This window comes from Populus alba, chromosome 16 (assembly GCF_005239225.2).
Source record: "Populus alba chromosome 16, ASM523922v2, whole genome shotgun sequence".
NCBI classification, from domain to species: domain Eukaryota; kingdom Viridiplantae; phylum Streptophyta; class Magnoliopsida; order Malpighiales; family Salicaceae; genus Populus; species Populus alba.
Window position 1 is genome coordinate 12,372,861 of NC_133299.1, and position 21,686 is coordinate 12,394,546.

At 35.2% G+C, this 21,686-nt stretch overlaps 1 pseudogene; it reads right to left on the minus strand.

The window, feature by feature from the left end:
• Window positions 1-1,568: 1,568 nt before the first annotated feature.
• On the minus strand, window positions 1,569-21,451 carry LOC118037482 (tubulin beta-1 chain-like; annotated as a pseudogene).
• Between the last annotated feature and the right edge of the window lie 235 nt (window positions 21,452-21,686).

A 21,686-nucleotide genomic window follows, 5' to 3' on the forward strand; every position in this document is an offset into this window, starting at 1 on the left:
CAATAGACACCAATACTGCGATGATCATCAATATCCCTAACCTAATCAACGTCATTATAACCATAATGAGAATGATTAGATTGACTTGTTATCTGTAGGCCATATAAAATTGTATCTTTAAGATATCTAAGGATCATTTTAACAGTTTGCCAATGTAGAACTCGAGGCTGGTGCATATTGTAAATCCCTGTGTAAACGTAAGACCCAAATAATAAGACCTTGATGAGTAAATTAAGGAAACTTGAGATAAAAAGAAATAGATAAATGATGAAAATAATAATAAATGTGATGTGTAATGAAAGAGATAATCTTCGTAAATAAATTTTAAGGTATTGTTGAAGTTAAAATGAGAATTATGAATGTTAATTTAAAATTCACAATGTTAGTCAAACCGATAATGGGTTTCTACAAATGAAAGAATTATGAAAATTTTAAAATAAATATGTTTTGAGAATGAAAAAATATTTCTAAGGAGTTATAACGGAAATGAGAAAAAAAGGTTAATGAAGAACTACATAAAAAAATGTTAGTGTAAACCCTGAGTAAAAATCAGTAATGTTACCAAGATATTGTAATAAGTCCATAAGTGAAATAAATGATAAAAGGATAAAATAAATATATTTTAAATAAATAAACGGTTCCAAGGATTTAGTAAAATAAATGATATAATTCTAGTAGGAATTGAACAAAAAATATTTGATATTTAATCTAGTATACCCATTTTTATCCAACAAGATTATAAGAGCTATGATGTGGAACATGATCCTATGTACCATTAAAGATTAAGACATTGAACTATATGGTCATTGCATCTTTGCAGACAACAACCTTTTGATGTTTCCATGAAATGAGATGGTTTAATAATAGAGCCTTTCTTTGCAAAGAGAGCCTTGAAGAGGATATTTTATTACACCAACAAATGAAGTCTTAGTTTTCAAAGAGTTTGTTTGTGATCGGGTCAACAAGCGTCATGGTGAAGAAGAAAGTTTCATAGATGTGTGGGAAGTGTAATAGAAACCTTTTGAAGAGATGTATGGTCAACAACTGTTGAATTTGAAGTAGCATGCAAGTCTACTACTTTAAATTTTAAAGTAATATTAAAGGATTCAAATCCTTCAATAAGCAACAGTTGTGAATGCAAATACAAATGCTATTTCATTAGATATATAATGGCAATAGGGTTTTAGCTTTGAACCACTCGTGGGACAGACATTTTGTAGTTAATTTTGGGGGGAAAGTAATGATAATAAATAATTGGAATGCAATAGCTTGTCGAAGAGAAGAAGATATTCATGCTATATTTTCATCTTTAATAAATTTATATACACGTATAAGAGTACTTATTTGATAACCCTTGTTCCCTTCTCAAAATCCAAGAAAGAAAGAAACATATATTATGTGTGTGTGTGTGTGGAATATCAATAATAAAGCCTACTTCTGCCTGGAATCATCCCTTCTGTTGCCAGAGATTGCTATGGAATGTCGGCTTGCATTTCTTTCAACATCCATTACCTTGTTCACAACCCAACTCCAAGCATTCTAATTCAACATAGTAACATAGAACAATATCACATGTCACGGAGTTCCTCCTCTTCATCATCACAGTCCTCGTAAGTTGTGGATCTTGGTACTGCTGATACTCAGACACCAAATCATTCATGTTGTTCTTTGCCTCTGTGAACTCCATCTCATCCATTCCTTCCCCAGTATACCAATGTGACACGACCAAAAGCTTGATGTCTTCTCCCAAGTGCAGGAGTGTCGAAGTAATAAATAACCCGGCAAGACCGGGGTCGAACCACAGAGAGGTTAATTGTATAAATTATAAATAACAAGACAACAACAACAACAACAATAACAACAACAATAATAACAATAATAATAACTATTATACTCAGTACGTGGCGTTGTTATACCTGAGAATGATCTAAAGATCGGGTCACAGGTTTCCAGCCTATATACTGAGTTTATGAAAAGATCAAATATATATATTATGTAATATAAACAGAATGTAAATAATAATAATAATAATAATAATGAAAGCAGAAGATGAAGAAATTAATGAGAACTTTGAGATGAAAGATTAACGTAAGGATTAAACAATGATAAAAACAAATGTCAAGGTTAGAGGATCCACTAATGGTACTTCAAACAAGTATAATATAAACTCTTATTACTCAATTGGAAACCACACATAAAGGAGGTTCCATTCAGATTATAAATTGTTAACATGATTACATTAGTTATCTTATTCGAATAAAGCTAATACTTGTAAATGTTGGCAGGCATTCATGATTATAACTTATGTTAACAACAAATCAAGTTCCTTTCACAGCTCAGGTGTCGGTTATACCATACAGTATGAGCTATGAAAGTGCCAAGTATTTGTTGTACCAAGTGTTATACAACATAAATCTAGATTAACCATTTAACAAGCAAAGTATTAAAAGTGAACAAGATAACAAATATAAAACATGTTAGTATCCAACGTTAAGGTCCATGTTAAGTTTATATTATACTTATTCTTACACCATTAGTGTACCCTTTTCACCTTGACATAATTAACTTAGCTGAACATAATGAAAGAAAGAAACATAAATGAACAAGATAAGAACATAAATGAGAAAGACGTTAACTAAGTAAAGAAAGGAAATGAAGTGCATAAACTTGATATTAATGAAAGAAAAGCATAAGCAATACAAAGAGAGAAAGCAAGAGCATGATCTTGATCTGGAAACCAAGATGCCTCAATACATGGTAAGCGCCTCCTTTTATAGGCCAAAATTTGGAACTATTGATTTGTTGACTAATTGATGAGTGGGTGGCCACATCTTGACTAGATAACAATCCTTATCTTCTTGTCTGATCAAGACGTCATTTCTAACATCATAATTTGCCCAGAATCCTCAAGAATGTTCTAGGAAATTGTCTCAGCTTTCCAACAAAAAAAAGATGAGGTCATTTGGACTTCTAGAACTCAAGATATGGGCTGAACACTAAATAGTGTTTGGGCTGCAGGACAGCTTCGGACTTCTTCGTTGTTCCTTCAATTTGGACTTCAAAAACGACCTTTTCAAATCTTGGGCTCCTCATGAAAGTTGTAGGCTTTTGTCTTACCTTTCCATCCATATAAAGTGGACCTAAATCCGAAATCTAGAGCTCCAGATATGATCCAATTACCGAGCAATGTTCCGGTTTGGACTGCACCGACATCTCTTTTCTAAGTTTGGCCATCTCTTTGTCCTTTAACTTTCAATGCTTAAACTCATCAATCAATCCTTTTATTTATGTGATAGTCCTGCATTTAAAATGAGCATTTACCATAAATTAAGGTATCTTATAATATTAAACTTGTTATTATAAAACATGCTTTAGTTAAGGAGTTATTGATACTTCAAGTGCAAAATGATGATATAAAACCTTGATAAACATGCACTTTTAAGTACTAATCACACCCCCCAACCAGCTTATTACTAGTCCCTAGTAATCTAAAGCGTTAAAATAGAGAAACAATTTGCAAGTTCCACAAAGCAAGGCATTCATCATTCAACTTCCATTAATCTATCCAGATAAACAAACTCTCATTAAATTTATATTCCTGCTTCATACTTCGTAAACAAGATATTAATAAACCTTCTTTTTGTGTGCTCAATGAAAACATAGATGATGGGGCTTTTGTTGGAAGAAAACAATATTATGTTCAAATGTTTAAGGTGAACTTCCTTGGGTTGGGATTTTTTTCTTCTTTTTTTTTTTTTTTTCTCTTTTTTTTTTCTTTTTATTTTCTTTTTATTTATATACACATACAACTTAAAACACAATGTATCTTTAACCCATGTAACGAGTTTTAGGCTAATGACTCCCAGACCAGTTGGTCTTAGGGCATTAGGTGTTGAGACACCCCTACGAGCTTAACAACTCGGGTTGCAGATACTGATACGTAGATAGTGCAATGTTTGATTCCCTTAAGCTTTTCTCCTTAACCCATGTAACAAGCTTTGGGCCAATAGCTCCCAAGTCAGTTGACTTTAGGGTATTAGGTGTTAAAACACCCCTTCGGGCTTAATTGCTTAGGTTAGGGAGGCTACGAAACCAAACTTATCCACGTTTTATTATCATCAATACTATCTTTTTTTTTTTTTCTTTGCAAATTATATACTATCCTTTTCCCTTAGTTGTTACCTTCAACAAAAGAACATAATTAATGTAATAATCCAATGTGCAACCCACAATCATATGTTAAAGTGTGTGTGTGAAAATGAAGGTTTAATAATACTTGTTAAATGAGTATAGGAGCAGAATCAAGTGATAACAATGTGAGAGTTTGTAAACCTGAATATTTCAAGAAGTATTATGATAGACCTTGGTAATGAAACTTACTAAGATGCGTCTCTAGAGTCAATAAAATTGATTCCATACTCTGCCATCCTAATAACAATTTTGTCAAATGGTTTTAATAATAGCAAAAACAGTTAGCAAGTTAGTATTTTTTTTTTTTTTAAACTACTACCCTCTCCCCCCAACCAAAACGAGACATTGTCCTCAATGTTCGAAGGTAGAAAGATAGAGTATAAAAGACATCACCTGAAACAGCGAACAATGACAAACCTGAAACACACTTAAACAAACATAAGAAGTAACAAAACAAAAATAATATGCTATTAATAAAACCAAAAGACACAAGGTTTCACAGATGAAGGCTCAAATCTAATCTAAGCTTTTTTACGGCTTTCCTTAGTTGACCAATCTAGACGACTCATGCAGGGATCAATGACAGGGATGAAAGATTGTAGTTGGTCAATCAATTGTTCAGCAGTAGCAGCAGAGATTATGATTCGTCGTGCCGAAGATGTTAGAAATTCCTGTTCCACAGCTTGATCAAGGAAAGACAGCAACTTATCATAAAAACCATTAACATTTAACAAACCTATGGGTTTATGGTGAATGTGCAGTTGGGCCCAAGATGAAATATGAAAGATCTCTTCCAATGTGCCCAGACCACCTGGTAAGGCAATGAAGGCATCAGCATGGTTAAACATGGTATTCAGTCGGTCAGACATTGTTGGGACCTGTAGTTCTTCTCCAATTGTTTTTTCCAATGATGTCCCCATTTGCTAAAGCTTTGGGGACAACCCCCAAAACTTGACTGCCTCCTAAAAATGCAGCCATTGACACACCTCCCATTAACCCAAGGCTACCTCCCCCATACACTAAATGAATCTTTCTCTCAGCTAGTACCCGGCCAAGATGATTTGCTGATTCTAAAAACTCTTTTTCTTTCCCAGAACTGGATCCACCGAAAACACAAATATTTCTTATATGATGACTTGAGGAACCTGCCATTTCTACACACTTCTATATTTGATGAATATATGGGATGAGTAGAAATGAAGGGAAGGAAGAGAAGAATTTATAGATGAAAAAGTGAAAATGCAATCATACCACCTATATGTAGGCCAGCTGTAGTCTCACAAACTCTCTCTCTCTTTATTAATTATTTATTTTGAAAAAAGCATGTATGTACAGGTAGTTTGTGATTTGTGGCTCACATCTTCCCTTGGTTTTACGTCCAAGAACGGCTTAAACGCCCTCTATGGGTCGGGGATAGGCTTCCCATCCAGTTTTTCTTAAAAACTGGCAAACAGGGTCTTTTTTTAGTCAGATTCCCAAGACTAAGTCGATCATGTTCTTTATGGAATTGTGGCCATAAATCATGAATTACACGATGTACATCTCCACTAGGATGCGTCTCAAGGGTCAACAAAAGATTATCTAAAGACCCCTTACTCAGGCCATCCTTAATGAATTGTATCTTATCTTCACGGTTTAACAGATACCATTCCTAAAGAACGACATGTTGCATTACAAGTCCATCTGGCACATCTGTGACAGACTTTCAGTCGTTTGCACGACGTTTCTTTGCAAAAGTGCTTTTAACCTGTTCCAGGCATGTGTGAAATGAAAGAATTGGATGACTCACCTGATAATCGAACCTTTGCTTCAATTAACCAAACGGATATCTTCAGGAATTCCATGATTCATTAACAACCTCAATCTTGCACACCTAGCACGGTAAATTTTATTAATCGCATTTGGAGGCAAAGCGGGAAAATACCTTTTCAACTTTTCAAAGAGTGGTGTCCATTTTCAAAAGAGAATTAGAGAAGCGATTCAAAGAAGGAAGAAAGAGCTAAGAATTATACAAAACATATACAGATATCAGTTATTTGGGAAACTGAAAAAAAACCGACTTAAGTCACGGAGTACCGTTATCCGCCATTTGACCGGGGTGAAAGAGAGACTAGCAAAACAACAAAACACAAAACAATGTGAGAAAAAGAATCAATCTTTATATACAGGATCACTCAATTCAATAGAGTCATTTTCAACCGAAAAATTATCAAAATAAACTTTCAAACGATGCCCATTTACCTTGAAAACATTGCCATTCTTTGGATTCTCAATATCACAGGCCCCATAATGGATACACATGTTTCACAATAAAAGGACCGCTCCATCTTGTTCTTAGTTTTTCCAGGAAATAAAATGGAGTCGAGAATTATAAAGCAAGACTTTTTTGACCAACATTGAATGTTTTTCTCAGTATTTTCTTGTCATGAAACTCTTTAATTCTTGCTTTATGAATTTTTGAATTGTCATATGCATCATTTCTTATTTCCTCAAGCTCATTTATTTGCAATTTTCGCAGCTGACTAGCATCATCAAGGCTTGAATTGAAAGCTTTAATAGCCCAATAAGCTTTATGTTCAATTTCCACAGGCAAGTGACAAGGTTTTCCATAGACTAGTCTATAAGGTGACATACCTAATGATGTTTTATAAGCAGTTCGATAAGCCCAAAGTGCATCATTAAGTCTTAAAAGACCAGTCTTTCCTATTAGGGTTCACTGTTTTCTCCAAGATCTGTTTGAGCTCCCTATTAGCAAGCTCTACTTGTCCACTTGTCTGAGGGTGATAAGGGGTGGCAACTTTATGTGTGATTCCATATTTCTTCATTAAAGACTCAAATGGCTTGTTGCAAAAGTGTGTTCCACCGTCACTTATCATGGCTCGAGGGATTCCAAATCGACTTAAAATGTTTTCTTTCAAAAAACTTTATCACTATTTTGTGATCATTGGTTCGACTTGGAATTGCCTCTATCCATTTTGAAACATAATCTACTGCGACCAATATGTACAAGAAACCAAATGATGGAGGAAATGGACCCATGAAATCTATACCCCAACAATCAAAGATCTCAATGACAAGAATAGGGTTTAAAGGCATCATGTGACGTTTCGAAATAGATCCCAACTTTTGACAATTTTTCACAAATCTTACAGAATGCATGTGAGTCTTTGAACATGGTGGGCCAGTAAAATCCACTTTGTAATATTTTTGCAGTTGTCTTTCTTGATGAGAAATGACCCCCACATGCCTCAGAAATGACAAAATTTAATGACACTACTTACCTCATTGTCAGGAATGCATCTTCGAAATATTTGATCAGGACAATATTTGAATAAATAAGGGTCATCCCAATAAAAGTTCTTCACTTCGTTCAAGAACTTTCTTTTGTCTTGGGATACTCCAAATGAGCTGGCAATTGTCCTGAAACAAGAAAAATTAACAATATTAGCAAACCAAAGGCATCGTAGAGACAGAAAATAAAGATTCATCAGGAAAGTAGTCATCGATTGGTGTAATGTCAGATCTCGAATCGGTTGTCAATCTTGACAAATGATCCGCGACAACATTTTCGGTGCCTTTCTTGTCTTTGATTGTGATATCAAATTCTTGAAGTAACAAAATCCACCGCACCAATCTAGCCTTAGAATCTTTCTTAGAGAGAAGATATTTCAATGCTGCATGATCACTAAAAACAACAACAGGTGAGCCAACAAGATAAGATCTGAACTTGTCACATGCAAATACTACTGCAAGTAATTCTTTTTCAGTGGTAGTGTAATTCATTTGAAGCACTATTTAAAGTTTTACTTGCATAGTAAATCACATAAGGTTTCTTATCTTTCCTTTGTCCCAAGACAGCACCCACGGCATAATCACTAAGCGTCACACATTATTTCAAAAGGTAATGACCAATCAGGAGGTTGAATGACAGGAGCAGAAGTAAGCAAGTTTTTAAGTTTAACAAAGGCTTCCTCACAATGTTCAGTCCATTCAAAATATTATCCTTTGTTAGAAGGTTACTCAAGGGCTTAGATATTACACTAAAATCTTTGATGAACCTTCTGTAAAAACCAGCATGTCCTAAGAATGATCTAACATCTTTAACAGATTTTGGTGTTGGTAAGTTGGCAATTAACTCGATTTTAGATTTGTCAACCTCAATTCCTTTCGATGAAACAATGTGACCAAGTACAATGCCGTTTGTTACCATAAAGTGACATTTTTCCCAATTCAGTACAAGATTCTTCTCTTCACACCTGCTCAAAACCTTTTCTAAGTTAGTCAAACAATCATCAAATGAATCACCAAAAACAGAAAAATCATCCATAAAAATTTCAAAGAAAACGTTCAACCATATCACTGAATATGCTAAGCATGCATCTTTGAAACGTGGCTGGTGCATTACATAATCCAAAAGGCATCCTTCGATATGCAAAAGTACCAAATGGACATGTGAAAGTAGTCTTCTCTTGATCTTCCAATGCAATTTCAATTTGATTGTAACCTGAATAACCATCTAGGAAACAATAAAATTCATGACCTGCAACTCTTTCTAGGATTTGGTCCATGAAAGGTAAAGGGAAATGATCTTTTCTAGTCATTGAATTAAGTTTCCTATAGTCAATGCACATGCGCCAACCCGTAACAGTCCTAGTTGGAATTAACTCATTTTTCTCATTTGTTATCACAGTGACTCCAGACTTTTGGGTACAACTTGGGTAGGACTTACCCATTTGCTGTCAGAAATAGGATAAATGATTCCATTATCTAGAAGCTTAATGACTTCATTTTTCACTACTTCTTTCATATTAGGATTAAGCCTTCGTTGCATTTCTCTAGAGGGTTTAGCATTTTCCTCCAAATAAATCCTGTGTGTACAAATCAAAGGGCTAATTCCTTTTATGTCAGCTATGGTCCATCCTAATGCATTTTTGTGCATTTTCAAAGTCTGTAATAACTTACCTTCTTGATGCGCATTAAGTTTGGACGAGATTATTACCGGAAAAGTTTCATTTTCTCCCAAAAATGAGTATTTTGAGATTAAATGGTAACGGCTTCAATTCAGGTTTTGGTGGTTGAACACTTGAAGGTATGGGCTCAATTGATCGTGGTGGCAATTCTTCAATTTGTGGTCTCCAATTGTATGCCTTTGATTCCTGAAAGTAGACCATTTGCAAATCATCAGATTCATCAATCTCAGTTTCACTAGAAGTGGTTTGAAATTGATCATGAACTAATTTTTCAATAAAGTCAACTTCCTGTAAATCATTATCATCTCCAGGTTGCTTGTAAATGTTGAAAATATTCATCTCCAATGTCATGTTTCCAAATGATAGCTTCATCAGTCCATTCCTACAATTAATCAATGCATTAGAAGTGGCAAGAAATGGACGTCCTAAAATGACAGGAATTGAATTACATGCTTCAACAGGTTGCGTGTCCAAGACAACAAAATCCACAGGATAAATGAATTTATCAACTTGTACCAACACATCTTCAATTATTCCTCTAGGCACTTTTACAGATCTATCGGCGAGTAAAAGAGTTACAGAGGTTGGTTTTAACTCACCTAGATTGAGACTCTGAAAAACTGAATATGGAAGTAAATTCACACTAGCTCCAAGATCAAGTAAGGCTCTTTCAATTTTATGTTCTCCAATAAAGCAAGAAATTGTAGGACAACCAGGGTCTTTATATTTCAAAGCATTATTGTTCTGAAGAATGGCACTTACTTGTTCGGCTAAAAATGCTTTCTTTTTCACATTCAATTTTCTCTTCACAGTGCACAGATCTTTCAAAAATTTAGCATAGGAAGGAACCTGTTTAATAGCATCCAACAAAGGTATATTGATCCTTACCTGTTTGAAAATTTCAAAGATTTCAGAGTTGTGATTGACTTTCCTTTGTTTGGTCATGGCATGAGGAAATGGAAGTGCTGGCGGGGAATCGGCCTTCTCTTTGCAATGTTCAGGTTCAACCCCTTCCTTACCCTCAGAGATAAACTCATCATCTTTCTCACAAGGTTCAAGAATAGGTTTTTCAATAACCTTACCACTACGAAGAGTGATGACTGATTTGACTTGATCCATGTGTTGGCTTCCAGAACCACTTGCATTTGCATTGTATTGCCCCTTTGGATTTTGTTGTGGTTGAGATGGAAACTTACCTTTCTCTTGGAAACTGAGAGCAGATGTTAATTTTGCAAGAGCATCTTTAAAATCTGTCATGCTTTGAGCAAGTTGAGTGTTGATTGTCTCCTGCTTTTCAATGAATGAATGCAATGTTTCCTCAAAATTTCTTCTAGGAGGTGGAGCATAAGGAGGTGCATATCCATGAGAATTTTGGAAATTATGGTGTGCTTGAAACGGTGGATGTGAAGTTTGTGCATTGTTGCTATCACTCTTCCAACTAAAATTTGGGTGATTTCTCCAACCAGGATTATATGTTTGTGAGTATGGGTTATGGTTGGGTCTTTGGAAACTGTTTAAAGCATGGGCTTGTTCATGGAGGCATTCCTTGAAAGAAGGCAAAGTTGGACAATCATTGGTTGCATGCTCATTTGTTTCACAGATTTGACAGACAATGTCTTGAACAGATTTTAATTGACCACTCTTTTTTAATTCTAGTGCCTCGACTTTTCTAGCTAAAGATGCAAACTTGGCTTGGAGGTCATGATCTTCCCTAAGGTTGTGCATACCTCCACTAGATGTATGAGGTTGAGTTTTACTTGGTGCCTCATAAGTACCTGTGGTGTCCCAATTTTGAGCATTTTCAGCTAGCAAGTCTAGATACTCCATTGCTTCATTAGGGTCTTTATCTTCAAAAAGTTCCATTGCACATCAATTCAACCATTTGCCTATCTCTAGGTGTTAAAATCCCTCATAAAAATGTGAAACCAATCTCCATGTTTCAAAACCATGATGTGGGCAAGTATTAAGCAAATCTCGATACCTATCCAACATTGGTAAAATGTTTCTCCTGGCTTTTGAGTGAAAGTGATGATTTGTCTTTTAAAAGAGTTTGTTCTGTGAGATGGAAAAAAACTTCTTTAAAAATTGTTGTTGCATATCATCCCAAGCACGAATGGATCCTGGTCTCAAATTTTGTAGCCATGTTTTAGCTTTATCTTTTAATGAAAAAGGAAAAAGCTTTAATCGAATGGTGTTCATGCTACAAATTTGAGTCATTATAGGTATTACAGACCTCCTCAAATTCCCTTAAATGCAAGTATGGATTTTCTAAGTCTAAACCATGAAAAGATGGTAAAAGTTGAATAATGCCTGGCTTAAAATTAAAATGAGATGCATCAGGAGGGAAAACTATGCATGAGGGTGCACTTGTTCTTATGGGATTCATGTGGTCTCTAAGTGTTCTCATACGGTTTATTCTCATTAATTCTCATTATGAAGTGATTGATTATCTTCTTTCGGCCATATTTTCTGAAAATGATGAGGATACCCTACAAAGTCTACCACTTAATGTACGTGACCAAACTCTCATGCACGTGTAAGAAGAGAATAAAAGGAAGAAACGAAAATAGAAGAAAAAGAAACTAAAGAAAACAAAAAACAAAAGAAACAACAGTTAGAAAAAAATGAAAAAGTGAAAGGAGAAAATAAAATAAATATTATAATTTATACAAGAATTTAACCTCCCCGGCAAACGGCGCCAAAAAACTTGACACGACCAAAAGCTTGATGTCTTCTCCCAAGTGCAGGAGTGTCGAAGTAATAAATAACCCGGCAAGACCGGGGTCGAACCACAGAGAGGTTAATTGTATAAATTATAAATAACAAGACAACAACAACAACAACAATAACAACAACAATAATAACAATAATAATAACTATTATACTCAGTACGTGGCGTTGTTATACCTGAGAATGATCTAAAGATCGGGTCACAGGTTTCCAGCCTATATACTGAGTTTATGAAAAGATCAAATATATATATTATGTAATATAAACAGAATGTAAATAATAATAATAATAATAATAATGAAAGCAGAAGATGAAGAAATTAATGAGAACTTTGAGATGAAAGATTAACGTAAGGATTAAACAATGATAAAAACAAATGTCAAGGTTAGAGGGATCCACTAATGGTACTTCAAACAAGTATAATATAAACTCTTATTACTCAATTGGAAACCACACATAAAGGAGGTTCCATTCAGATTATAAATTGTTAACATGATTACATTAGTTATCTTATTCGAATAAAGCTAATACTTGTAAATGTTGGCAGGCATTCATGATTATAACTTATGTTAACAACAAATCAAGTTCCTTTCACAGCTCAGGTGTCGGTTATACCATACAGTATGAGCTATGAAAGTGCCAAGTATTTGTTGTACCAAGTGTTATACAACATAAATCTAGATTAACCATTTAACAAGCAAAGTATTAAAAGTGAACAAGATAACAAATATAAAACATGTTAGTATCCAACGTTAAGGTCCATGTTAAGTTTATATTATACTTATTCTTACACCATTAGTGTACCCTTTTCACCTTGACATAATTAACTTAGCTGAACATAATGAAAGAAAGAAACATAAATGAACAAGATAAGAACATAAATGAGAAAGACGTTAACTAAGTAAAAGAAAGGAAATGAAGTGCATAAACTTGATATTAATGAAAGAAAAGCATAAGCAATACAAAGAGAGAGAAAGCAAGAGCATGATCTTGATCTGGAAACCAAGATGCCTCAAATACATGGTAAGCGCCTCCTTTTATAGGCCAAAATTTTGGAACTATTGATTTGTTGACTAATTGATGAGTGGGTGGCCACATCTTGACTAGATAACAATCCTTATCTTCTTGTCTGATCAAGACGTCATTGCTAACATCATAATTTGCCCAGAATCCTCAAGAATGTTCTAGGAAATTGTCTCAGCTTTCCAACAAAAAAAAGATGAGGTCATTTGGACTTCTAGAACTCAAGATATGGGCTGAACACTAAATAGTGTTTGGGCTGCAGGACAGCTTCGGACTTCTTCGTTGTTCCTTCAATTTGGACTTCAAAACGACCTTTTCAAATCTTGGGCTCCTCATGAAAAGTTGTAGGCTTTTGTCTTACCTTTCCATCCATATAAAGTGGACCTAAATCCGAAATCTAGAGCTCCAGATATGATCCAATTACCGAGCAATGTTCCGGTTTGGACTGCACCGACATCTCTTTTCTAAGTTTGGCCATCTCTTTGTCCTTTAACTTTCAATGCTTAAACTCATCAATCAATCCTTTTATTTATGTGATAGTCCTGCATTTAAAATGAGCATTTACCATAAATTAAGGTATCTTATAATATTAAACTTGTTATTATAAAACATGCTTTAGTTAAGGAGTTATTGATACTTCAAGTGCAAAATGATGATATAAAACCTTGATAAACATGCACTTTTAAGTACTAATCACAATGCAAGAAAGCCTTCCTCCTAAACATGGCAGTAAACTGCTCACTCACGCGACGGAACATTTCTTGAATTGACGTGGAGTTTCTAATGAATGTCGATGCCATTTTTAGGCCCGTGGGAGGACCATCATAAATAGTTGATTTGACATTGTGTGGGATCCATTTAACAAAGTATGATGAGTTCTGTTAGAGAATAAAATCTCCATAAATTAGAAAATTGTATATAATGTAATTGTTGCAATCCCATAATATATAGGACAACCTTAATTCTAGCATAACAATAATTTATTTCCTAGAATAGCACTATGTTGTAGCTATATATATCTGTACATTGAAATACATCAATTATCAATTCATTCTTTAATTTCACATGGTATCAGAGCTTACCTTGTGGTGGCTCTTCTTTTTCCGCTGCAACTTTTGTCTTCTTTCTCTTTGATTGAAACAAATCTCTTTCTTATCTTCTTTTATCAGAGCTTACCTTGTGGTGACTCTTCTTTTTTCGCTGTAATTTTTGTATTCTTTCTCTTTGATTGAAACAGATTTCCTCTGTATCTTCTTTCATCATGGGCAATGATGATGAGTCTTCTCAAAGCTCCATCATTGAGAATCCTTTTTTTTTACACTCTTCAGATCACCCAAGGCTCTTACTTGTTACTAAGCGCCTTAATGGTGATAATTATCCCACGTGGAAACGCTCCATGATTATTGCCCTTACAGCCAAGAACAAAATTGGTTTTATGAATGGCTCTTATGAAACACCTTCGCAAGCAAATAAACCAGCTGACTTCACCTTCTAGGAAAGGTGTGACAAAATGGTGCTTTCTTAGCTACTCAATGCGGTCGAACCTGATTTGGCAGAAGGGGTTGTTTATGCAGACACAACACATGAAATCTAGAAAGACATTGAAGATCAATTTTCTCAAGGCAATGCTCCACGGATCTACCAAATCCAAAAGGCAATTGCCTTCCACACCCAAGGTTCGATGCCTGTATCCAATTATTATACAAAACTTAAAGGCTATTGGGATGAACTAACCTCCTACAGGGGAACACCATCTTGCTCTTGTGATGGAATGAAAGAATACAACAAGTTTAAAGAACATGACCAAATTATGCAGTTTTTGATGGGGTTAAATGATTCGTACAACGCTGTGCGTGGCCAAATCTTACTTATGAAGGAACTCCCAAGAGTCCGGGAGGTATATTCACTAATTATTTAGGAGGAGAAACAACGGGAAATTGGATCACCTGTCATCGAAGGAGTTTCCATCACCGCTGTCGTGAAAACACAGAAAAGAGCCGGATCTTCTCGCCATCGTTCTGGAAATCAGACGAGTTTTAGAGGCACACCAACCTCCTATGAACGCACATTGCACTGTACCTATTGCAATCAGGATCATCATACAATCGATCATTGTTACAAGCTTCATGGCTATCCTTCTGGACATAAACTTTATCATGGTGGTTCCAACCCACCTGGGCATGCTAACACAAGGAGTGCATCACACAATGAAAGCTGTAACAAATGGCGCACTTCATCTTCTTATGCGCATCAGGTCCAAGCAAAACCAACAACAACTGCGGCCCAAACTGAACAATCCAGTTCTCATGTGGATCAATCCACTCAAAATTTAAAAAACATTTTGGATGGTCTTTCTGTAGATCAATGCAAACAATTAGCAGTAGCAAGGTACACTTCTCTAAACCCATATCTGAAAATACAGATGTTTTTGCCAACGCTGCAGGTCTGCCAAATTCCCCATCTGTTAATTCAATTTTATCTCACTTTTGGATACTTGATAGTGGTGCCACAAACCATATTTCATCTGATCCTACCCTTTTTGTTCACTCTAATACTTCTCGTATGTCATGTGTTAATCTACCTACAGGTTCATCAGTGCCCATCAATTCCACTGGCACTATTCTCTTTAATAAAAACATTACCCTTGACAATGTTCTTCATATGCCTTCTTTTCGTCTCAATTTAATGTCTGCTAATAAACTCACAAAATCTTTACGTTGTTGTATAATTCTTTTTCCTGATTTTTGTGTTATCCAGGACTTGGTTACGGGGAAGATGATTGGATGGGGTAAACAAGATGGAGGACTCTACTACATGACATCTATCTCTCAGGTGCCACTTTCCTGCCATGTTTCCTCTCCACCTACTCTTTGGCATCAACGACTTGGGCATCCTTTAGTCGCTCGCCTTAAATTGCTTTCTTCCTTTATTCCTTTCATGTCTGTTTCCTTTGATAATCACTATTGTATTTGCCCAATGGCCAAACAAACTCAAAGTTCTTTTCCCTTAAGTAATATTTCTACTACTGCACCTTTTTCCTTACTTCATTGTGATATCTGGGGACCACACCGGATTTCATCACATTCCGATGCTCGTTATTTTCTCACTATTGTAGACGATTTTACTAGGTGCACTTGGTTTTTTCTCATGAGTAACAAATCTGACACCCAATCCCTACTCAAATGCTTCTTTATTTTTGTTTGCACTCAATTCAATGTTAACATTAAAACCATACGCACTGATAATGGATCTGAATTTCTTTCTATGAAATATTTTTTTCTTAATAATAGGGTTGAGTTTCAATGTTCATGTGTGTACACACCACAACAAAATGGCATTGTTTAACGCAAGCATCACCACATTCTCAATGTCACACGTGCTTTGCGCTTCTAATCTAATTTACCCTTATCTTTTTTGGGGGAGTGTATTTTGACCGCAGTTTACCTTATTAATAGATTACCCACCCCATTACTAAACCAAAAATCCCCTTTTGAACTACTCTATAATAAACCATCAACTTACTCGCATCTTCGAGTTTTTGGTTGCCTTTGTTATGCTACTATAGTTCACCCTCACCATAAATTTGATTCTCGTGCCTGTCGTTGCATCTTTCTTGGTTGCCCTACAGGTCAAAAAGGTTACAAATTATATAACCTCGATTCTTATCACTTTCTTGTTAGTCGGGATGTTACCTTTCATGAAACCATTTTTTCCTATGCTGAAAAACACTCACTGCCCTTAACACATCCAGTCCTCCCTTTACCATTGGACCCACCTCACCCAGATCCATTTCCCATTAGCTCACACTCCAATCCATTACCCTCATTTGAACCCAATACCCGATCTGACACACATTACCCACTTGGATCCTCCTCATTTGACCTTACGCCTTCATCACCTTCCTCTTTAGCGTCTGCACCTGTTTCTACTTGACAGTCCACTCGCCAAAAACATCCTCCATCTTGGCAACATTATTATCACCTCTCCAATGCTGTTGTCTCCCTACACTCCTCATCCGATCCGACGCCATCTCCTTCAGGTACTCATCACCCCTTATCTCATTTTTTATCCCTTTCTTGGTTTTCTCCTTCCTATAGAGTTTTCCTAGCTAACATTTCAGGCACAACTGAGCCCACTTCTTATACCCAAGCTGTCAAAGATCCTCACTGGCGAGATGCTTTGCAAGATGAACTTGATGCTTTGGAACAACAAAATACTTGGACCCTCATGCCGTTACCTTCTGGCCACAAACCCATTGGTTGTAAATGGGTTTACAAGATTAAATACAAATTTGATGGTATGATTGATCGTTACAAAGCTCGTCTTGTTGCTAAGGGATATACTTAGATTGAAGGCATTGACTATCAGGAAACCTTTTCTCCAACTGCTAAACTCACCACTCTTCGTTGCCTTCTTGCCGTGTCCTCTGCCCGTGGTTGGTTCATTCACCAACTTAACGTCCATAATGCATTCCTTCATGGTGACTTATCTGAAGTCGTGTATATGGACCCTCCTCCTGGTCTTCGTCGATAGGGGGATAATCTTATATGTCGTCTCAACAAGTCTTTATATGGTTTGAAACAAGCCTCTCGTAATTGGTTTTCTAAGTTTTCCCCAGCCATTCAGACAGCTGGTTTCCAATAGTCTAAGGCAGATTATTCACTTTTTACTAGAGTTAATGATACTTCTCTCACTGCCGTTCTTATATATGTTGATGACATGTTACTGGCAACAGTTTGGATGAAATAAACAGTTTCAAATCATTCTTGCTTCGACATTTCCGCATCAAAGACCTTGGTGATCTAAGATATTTTTTGGGGCTTGAATTTTCTCGATCAAAACAAGGGATCTTTATGTGTCAACGAAAGTATGCCTTAGATATTTTACAAAATGCAGGCCTATTGGGTGGACGACCAGACTCTTTTCCCACGGAACAACATTTGAAACTTACTCCTACTGATGGTGTTCCACTTGAAGATCAAACCCGTTATCGACGATTAGTTGAGAGGTTAATCTACCTCACAGTCACTCGACCAGACATTGTGTATTTTGTTTAGATATTGAGTCAGTTTATGCAACAACCTAGAAAACCACACTTAGATGCAGCACTTCGAGTCTTGAGGTTTATAAAAGGCATACCTGGTCAAGGTTTGTTCTTTCCAGCAGATAACAACCTTGACTTAGTAGCTTATTGTGATTCTGACCATGCAGGATGCCCTACAACGAGAAGGTCTACCACAGGGTATTGTGTATTTCTTGATGGTTCTCTTGTTTCTTGGAAATCTAAGAAACAATCAAATGTTACAAAATCAATGGCAGGGGCAGAATACCGCGCCATGGCAACCACGTGTCTAGAGATAACATGGCTACGCTACATTTTGGATGATTTAAAAGTCATTCGAGATAAACCCACAATATTAAATTGTGATAATGAAGCTACTTTGCACATTGCAGCCAATCCTGTGTTTCATGAGCGTACTAAACATATAGAGATAGACTGCCACATTGTAAGGGAGAAGCTACAAGCAGGAATCATCTCTACTTCTCACGTTCGCTCACATGAACAAATTGCCGACATGTTCACTGACACGACCAAAAGATTGATGTCTTCTCCCAAGTGCAGGAGTGTCGAAGTAATAAATAACCCGGCAAGACCGGGGTCGAACCACAGAGAGGTTAATTGTATAAATTATAAATAACAACACAACAATAACAACAATAATAAATAACAATAACAGTAATAGTAATAATAATAATAATAATAATAATAATAATAATAATAATAATAATAATAATAATAATACTCAATACGTGGCGTTGTTATACCTGATAATGATCTAAAAAGATCGGGTCACAGGTTTCCAGCCTATATACTGAGTTTATGAAAAGATCAAAGAGATATATTATATAATATAAACAGATTTCTGATGCGAATGAACAAGGCAAGATCAACAATATCAGGATCCTTTGATCAAACACAGAGCATACTTAACATACATAAAATATAACAAGAATGTAAATAATAATAATAATAATAATAATAATAATAATAATAATAATAATAATAATAATAATAATAATATTAGTAGTAGAAATAATAACAACAATAAAAAGAAGAGGAGGAAGAAATTAGTGAGAACTTTGAGATGGAAGATTAATGTAAGGATTAAACAATGATAAAAATAAATGTCAAGGTTAGAGGATCCACCAATGGTATTTCAAACAAGTATAATATAAACTCTTATTACTCAATTTGGAAACCACACACGAAGGAGGTTCCATTCGGATGATTTGTCATTGATAGCTCATTATAAATTATTAACATGATCATATTAATTATTTTATTTACATAACACCAAACTTTTAAATATTGTCAGGAATTCATGATGTTAACTGATGTTAACAACAAATCAAGTACCTTTCATAGCCCCAGGTGTAGGTAATACTATACGGTTGGGTTATGAGAGTGCCAAGCATTTGTTGTACCAAGTATTATTCAACACAAATTTAGATTAACCATTTAACAAGCAAGGTATTAAGAATTAGTAAGATAAAAAGATAAGACATGTTAATATTAAACATTAAGGTCCATGTTGAGTTTACACCATACTTGTTCTTACACCATTAGTGTAACCTTTTCACCTTGACATAATAAACTTAACTAAACATAATGAAGAAGAAAAACATAAATAAATAAAACAAGAACATAAATAAAATACAAGTTAACTAAAGAAAGGAAAGGAAATGAAAAGCATAAACAAGAAATTAATGAAAACAAAACTTAAGAATTACAAAAATATAAAGAGAGAAAATAAAGAGCATGAACTTTGATCTGAACAACCAAGCCCCTAAATATACATGGCAAATGCCTCCTTTTATATAGGCCAAAATTCGGAATTATTGCTTTTGATGACTCATTGTTGAGTGGGTGACCAACTTTTGACTTAGTGAAAATCTTTATCATCTTGTCTAATAAAACGAAAATGCTAGCATCAGAACTGGGTCCAGATGTACAAATGAAAGTTCTAGGAAACTCTCTTAGCTTTCCATGAAAAAAAAAATGAGGTCATTTGGATTTCTAGAACTCAAGATATGGGCTGAACACTGAACAGTGTTGGGCTGTAGGACAGATTCGGACTTCTCCGTTGTTGCTATAATTTGGACTTGAAAACGGCCTTCTTAGATCTTGATGTCCAAATGAAAGTTGTAGGCCTATGTCTTATCAAATCTCTGTAAAACTTTCAGATCATTTGGATATCTAGAACTCGAGATATGACCCAATTACCGAACAATGTTCCAGTTTGGACTGCACCAACGTCTCTTTTCTAAGCTTCACCCTTCTTTATCTTCAAAATTTCAGTAGTTGAATTCATCAATCAATCCTTTGATTTATGTGATATGCCTGCATTTAAGATGAACATTTACCATATATTAGGGTAATTTATAATATTAGACTTGTTATTATAAAACATGCTTTAGTTAAGGAGTTATTGATACTTTAAGTGCAAAATGATGATATAAACCCTTGATAAACATGCACTTTTAAGTACTAATCATTCACAAAGGCATTGGGACGGGATCAACTAAAATTCTTAAGTGGCAAGTTGGGACTTCAAAACATTCACTCTTCAACTTGAGGGGGAGTGTTAGAGAATAAAATCTCCATAAATTAGGAAATTATATATAACATAATTATTGCAATCCCATAATATATGGGACAACCTTAATTCTAGCATAACAGTAATTTATTTCCTAGAATAGCACTCTGCTGTAGCTATATATGTCTGTACATTGAAATACATCAATTATCAATTCATTCTTCAATTTCACAAGTTCTAGTTTTGAACATTGATCATCTGCTCATCCATTTCCTTGGTACTCATTTTGCCTCTAAACATTGCCGAGGCTGTCAAATAATGACCGCGGCGTGGGTCTGTTGCACACATCATGTTCTTGGCATCCCACATTTGCTAGGTGAGCTTTGGGACGGACAAGGTGCTGTATTGTTGTGAACCACGTGAGGTTAGAGGAGCAAAACCCACCATGAAGAAATGTAGCCGAAGGAAAGGGATCAGATTGACAGCAAGATTTCTTAGGTCGGAGTTAAGCTGTCCAGGAAATCTTAGGCAACATGTGACCCCAGACATGATAGCAAAGATCAAATGATTTAGATCAACGACTGCACCTCAAAGAAGCATGAAATCAAACATAAAAGAAATAAAAATAAAATCCAAGTCTAAGAATAAATGAAAATCAAAATACTTATAGCTTGGCGAGGTGAGTTTGAGGGTACGAAAGCAGATGTTGTGGAGAGCTTCATTATCAAAGACCATACATTCATCTGCATTTTCAACAAGGTGATGCACAGAAAGGGTTGCATTATAAGGCTCAACAACTGTATCAGAAACCTTAAGAGAAGGAAAGACAGAGAACGTAAGTATCATCCAATCAAGGTATTCCTCTCTAATTGATCTAACTGTTGGGAATAATGGGTTTGGTTTTGAATTAGTGAAAATGTGCCGTAATTTTTGCAACATTATTTAAGCTGGATCATGTCATTGCTATGGTATAATGGTGTTGTTTTTTTTATGTTAATCAATAAAGTCAAGGTTTGAGGTATGCTAATTCTTTTAAATAATCATAAGCATGTAATTCTAGATTATTTAAATATATGTATATCTAAAATGATATTTTTTAAAATAAAAATGTCATGATATTGATGTTGTTTGATCTCTTACATCAAAATAAAAAAACTTTTCGTTTTTATAGAAA